The following is a 6214-nucleotide window of genomic DNA, read 5'->3' as shown; positions in this document are numbered from 1 at the left end:
CTTGGTGCGGCCGGGGACGGACCGGAGCGACGACGGCGTTGAAGGGGATCTCCGGCGACGGCGGTTCGGGCAATGTCGTTGCGGTGGACTCGGGCATTGCGAGCGCTCGGGGCTCGGCTTGCTCGATGAAGTGGACAGCGGCGGAGCTCCTGGACATGATGAGAGTACGCACGGGCGGCGGGGAGCACGGCTACGACGTAGGCACGGCGGTGGTGGCGTCGGTCACGGCGGGGGAGCGCGAGGGGGAGGAGCTGGAGAGGAGAGGGGGTGTTTGGGGGGTTCGGGGGAGAGAGGGAGGCCGATCCACGACGTCACTGGGCGAGGGGAGCGGCGAGGCGGCGAGCAGGTGCGTGGCGCGCGCTGCGGTCGCCGTCGGGCACCTGCCTGCCTGCCTGGCCGGCAAGCAGCTCGCTGGAGCGGCGCTGGGCTGGGCCGGCAGGTGGGCCGGGTGCTGGCGTCAGGTAAGTTTTTCCATTTTTTCTGTTTTCTGTATTTTTTAATACTTCTGCAACTTTGTTGATTTATTAAAAATACTTAGGCAACTCCTAAAATCACCAAACTACTCCTGGTCCATAGTTGGATTATTTCCAACATGAAACATTTTAGTTTGGAGATATTTGAGCATTTAAATATTTTATATAATTTTAAATGCCCAAATTCAAATATTTATGATTTAATTCAAAAACCCTAAGATGGCCTAGGAAAATGTGCATCACTTTTGGCAGAGGTTCTGAACCAGGACAAAAATGATGGGCATTTTAGAAGGGCATTTCAGGTTATTGAAAAAGTTTTTAGTAAACCCTAATTGGTTTCAGAGGGGACTGGGGGTTCTGTCATCCCCATTTCAGGTTTCTGATGAAGAATAAACATGATGCAACACTCTAATGCATGAACTAGCTAGGGTGTGACAACTCACCCCCACTCAAAAGAATCTCGTCCCGAGATTTGGGTTCCTCCGGAAAAAGGGCGGGATACTCGAGTCGAAGACGATCCTCCCTTTCCCAAGTTGCTTCATCCTCAGAATGGTGCGACCATTGTACTTTGAGAAACTTGATATTATGACGTCGAGTGGTACGCTCGGCCTGATCGAGGATACGAATGGGGTATTCTCGATACGTGAGATTATCTTGGAGATCAAGCGTTTCGTGGTCCACTCCATGGATAGGATCCGAGAAGCAACGCCTGAGTTGAGAAACGTGGAAGACATCGTGGACTCTGGAGAGATGCGGAGGTAGTTCCAACTGGTAGGCAACTTCTCCTCGTTTAGCGAGAATGCGAAAAGGTCCAATGTAACGAGGAGCCAACTTGCCTTTGATACCGAAACTATGGGTTCCCTTCAGAGGAGTAACCCGAAGGTAAGCTTTCTCGTCAACCTCGAAAGTCATAGCCTTATGTTTTCGGTCATATTGGCTCTTCTGACGAGATTGGGCTGTTTTCAACTTTTCACGAACGATGCGAACTTGCTCTTCTGCTTCCTGAATCATATCCGGGCCAAAGAATTGTCTTTCCCCGGTTTCTGACCAGTTAAGGGGTGTTCGACACCGTCGTCCATAGAGAACTTCAAAAGGGGCTTTACCCAAGCTAGATTGATAGCTGTTGTTGTAAGCAAATTCGGCAAATGGAAGGCATTTCTCCCATTCCATTCTGAATGAGATAACAGAGGCTCGAAGCATGTCTTCTAGAATCTGGTTAACGCGTTCTACCTGACCACTTGATTGAGGGTGAAAGGCGGTGCTAAAGGAAAGGCGGGTTCCCATAGCATTTTGGAAGATTTCCCAAAATCGAGAGGTGAAAAGACTTCCTCGATCCGAGTTGATTTCCAAAGGAACACCATGGAGAGACACTATTCAGGAGATGTATAAGTCTGCCAGCTGACTAGCGGTTATACTCTCACGAGCAGGTAAGAAATGGGCCACTTTGGAAAGACGATCGACAACGACGAAGATAGCATTATTCCCTCTCTTGGTCCTGGGAAAACCGGTAATGAAATCCATACCAATTTTATCCCATTTCCATTCAGGAATAGCTAGGGGTTGAAGGGTGCCAGCAGGCCGTTGATGCTCTGCTTTTACACGACGACAAACGTCGCAATTAGCAATATACTGAGCAATTTCTCTCTTCATCCTAGTCCACCAGAACCTCTGGCGTAGGTCCTGATACATCTTGGTACTACCGGGATGAATGGTGAGAGGAGATTCATGAGCCTCCTTAAGGACCAACTGCCGTAGATGCTGGTTCTTGGGAACCACTAAACAGTTCTCAAAGTACACAACACCATGATCATTTGTGGAGAAACAACTAGCACCTCTGCTAGCAATGTTCTCCTTGATTTTAGATATTCCCTTATCTCGCTTTTGGGCAGCGATGATTTGATCCGTAAGAGTAGGTTTCACTACCAAGGTGGAAAGAAATCCTTGAGGAACAATGTGAAGGTTAAGCTTCCGAAATTCCTCATGGAGAAGCGGTTGACTTTGTTGTAACATCAGGTTGTTACAATAAGATTTACGACTTAGCGCATCAGCCATGACATTGGCTTTCCCTGGGGTGTAGGTTATTCCTAAGTCGAAATCTGTGATCAACTCGACCCAACGTCTTTGCCTGAGATTCAAATCCGGTTGGGTGAAGATGTACTTCAGACTTTGGTGATCAGTGAATATTTCGCAACGATTACCAAGAAGGTAATGTCGCCAGGTTTTAAGTGCATAGACTACGGCTGCAAGCTCTAGATCATGAGTAGGATAATTCTCCTCATGTGGGTGCAATTGCCGTGAGGCGTAAGCAATTACGTGTCGATCTTGCATGAGAATGCAACCTAGTCCTTGTCGCGAGGCGTCGCAGTAGATAACAAAGTCCTTAGAGAAGTCTGGCGGTACCAGTACGGGAGCAGAAGTCAGGCGTCTTTTCAGTTCCTGAAAGCTATGCTCACATTGTGGAGTCCATTCGAACTTCTTATCTTTCTTGAGGAGTTCGGTTAGAGGTTTAGCAACTTTGGAGAAGTTTTCGACAAAGCGACGGAAATAGCTCGCTAAGCCTAGAAAACTCCGAACTTGCTTGACCGATTCAGGTGGAGTCCAATTAAGGACGGCTTGAACTCGCTCAGGGTTAACAGCAATACCTTTACCAGATATTACGTGACCCAGATAGGTCACTTCTGACAACCAAAATTCACATTTAGAGAATTTGGCATAAAGGCGATGCTCTCGGAGTTTCTTCAACACTAGCCTTAGATGTTCGGCATGTTCTTCCTCGCTCTTGGAGTAGATGAGTATATCATCGAGGTAAACCACGACGAATTTATCCAAATACTCCATGAAGATTGAGTTCATTAACCGAGAAAAGGTGGCTGGAGCGTTGGTTAAACCGAAGGACATGGCGGTGTACTCGTATTGGCCATAACGAGTAACAAAGGCCGTTTTAGGGATGTCCCCGTTTCTGATTTTGATTTGATGGTAGCCCAACCTCAAATCCATTTTGGAGAAGACTGAGGATCCAGCGAGCTGATCATACAGGTCGTTGATCCTGGGGAGCGGATATTCGTTCTTGATTGTGACCAAATTAACAGGTCGATAATCTACAACCATCCGGTCCGTACCATCCTTTTTCTTGATGAAGAGGACGGGGCAAGCCCACGGAGATGAACTAGGTCGGATGAAACCCTTTTTCAAGGACTCATCGAGTTTTTTCTTAAGCTCGGCTAGTTCTAGTGGTGCCATCTTATAGGGTCTTCTAGCAATCGGGACGGTTCCTGGAATGAGGTCTATTACGAACTCAACATCCCTGTCAGGTGGAACACCTGGCAATTCCTCTGGGAAGACATCCGGGAAATCACGGACTACCGGAACGTCCTCAAGGTCTGGCAAAGGGTTGGCGTTAAGAGAATATAACTGTCGCTTGGCTATTCGGGTCAAGACATTGACTATCTTCCCCGAAGGATGAGTGAGTTGAACAGTCCTAGAGAAGCAATCAATTTTGGCATGATGAGCTGACATCCAGTCCATACCCAAAATGATATTAATATCTGAAAATTTGAGAGCTATTAAAGATGCAAGGAAAACAAGTCTGTCGACTTGGATTTCATTTCCATAACTTACTCTGGAGGTCTGCCATCTAGAACCGGGAGTAGAAATTTCCATAGTGGATGGCATGTCACAGAATGCGGTGTTATGCCAACGAGCATAGTTCTCGGATATAAATGAATGAGAGGCTCCTGTATCGAAAAGAACAGATGCCGGGTGGCAGTTAACAAGGAGCGTACCGAGAACGATGTTGGGATCCTCTTGAGCTTCTTCTGCAGAGATACAGTTGACATGGCCACGTGTAGCGGTGGCCGGCTTGGCGTGGAACACTTTCCCCGTCGGCTTGCCACGGCCAACAGCTCTAGCAGATTGGTTGGGGTTGGTCTGGGGACACTCACGCATATAGTGGCCAGATTCCCCACACTTGAAACAAGTCACGGAACTGGTGCGTGGAGGAGCACTGTTGGTTGGACCCCCATAGGGCTTGGCTGGTGCAGATTGTTGAACGGGGCGAGGCGCCTGGAAGGATGGCCTCGGTGTGAACCTGGGTGGCAGGGCAGTGTTGGGCACCCACACGCGGCGCTTCTGAGGACCAGCACCGGATGAGGAACCCACATCACGGCCATGCTTGCGTGTTGCGTCATAATCAGTCTGACCAGTCTCAGCACTGATGGCCTTGTTAACAAGCTTCTGAAAAGATGTGCACTCATGCAGACGGAGGTCGCGGCGAAGCTCAGGACTAAGTCCCTTACGGAACCTTGCTTGCTTCTTGGCATCAGTAGAAACTTCCTTAGTTGCATATCGTGCGAGGTTACCGAACTCCCTGCTGTAAGCATCCACAGAGAGTCGGCCCTAAGTGAAACTGCAAAATTCCTCACGTTTACGGTCCATGAGACCCTCCGGAATGTGATGTTCACGGAAAGCCTCGCTGAATTCAGCCCAAGTAGTGACATGGCCCGCTGGGCGCATAGCTCCATAATTCTCCCACCATAGACTGGCGGGGCCTTCAAGATGATATGCAGCAAAGGTGACCTTGTCAGCCTCAGCTACTAGCGCGGAACGCAGCTTGTGAGAGATACTGCGAAGCCAGTCATCAGCGTCGAGAGGCTCGACGGAGTGGTGGAACGTGGGTGGATGTAATTTGATGAAATCACTAAGTGACACCACGTTAGTCCTCTGATGGTGTGCTGTGTTCTGTTCAATACGCTCCAACAAACGGTTGGTCTCCCGCTTGTTTCTTTCGGCTTCCATCATAACCTCGGCTAGGGAAGGAGGATGAGGCAGATTTGCATTCCTGACTTCACTGCCTTCGGCCTGCTCTTGAGGAGCAGGGTTAGTGCGCGTGTTGACCATCCTAGGTAAACAAGACAAAGATTTAGTCAGAATGATAAAATTCTGACATAGGATACAGAATGTAAGGAATAACTCGGAATGCAAGATGATCATCCGTATGACATGGTAGATACAGAAACTGCTTCTTTATTCCATCGTCATACACACCATACAGGGTTTAGTACAAGACCAAACAAGGTACTATTATGGTGAAAGGGGGATTACATCTCATCGGAGGCATCCCAAGCTCTTATACATTATTTTTCTACACCTCCGGAAGTGGTACAAACTAGGTCATATCCCACGAGTCACGCAGGACGATAGACGATACAGCTAGATCAAACTAGTGATACTACCACTAACTCAGACCGATCCGTAGTAGTCCTCGTAGAAGTCACCTCCATAGCCTGGAAGCTCAACATGATCATCCGGAAACAAACGATCTCGCGGAGCTTGTGGACCATAGGGGCTAGGATGAGGTCTTGGACCAACAGACGGTGGCCTGCGGGGACCGCGAGGTGGGGTTATGCCTCCTACATCACGCCAACCCATCACGTCTGGCAAAGCAGATCTCACAGGATAGAGATCGCGCATATCCGAATATCCAGCTTGCACCGCCGGTGCAAACCGAGTCAATGTGGCCCAATGGTCAGCACGGGTATTGAAGAGCTCTAACCTCAAGGCCCGATTTTCACGGTCCTTATCCTCGAGCATCTCAGCAGTAGTGCGAGTCCGTGAATCCTCCTGAGTGGGGTCAGCATAGATAGCCTGGAGATACCCTTGTGCTCCCGGAAGTGATCCTGGCATATACCGGAATCAGAGTCCCGAAATAGGCCAGACCTGACTCGCATGATGGTCATCATAGA

Source organism: Triticum dicoccoides, chromosome 5B (genome assembly GCF_002162155.2).
Source record: "Triticum dicoccoides isolate Atlit2015 ecotype Zavitan chromosome 5B, WEW_v2.0, whole genome shotgun sequence".
Classification (NCBI taxonomy): Eukaryota; Viridiplantae; Streptophyta; class Magnoliopsida; order Poales; family Poaceae; genus Triticum; species Triticum dicoccoides.
This window is presented reverse-complemented; position numbering follows the sequence as displayed.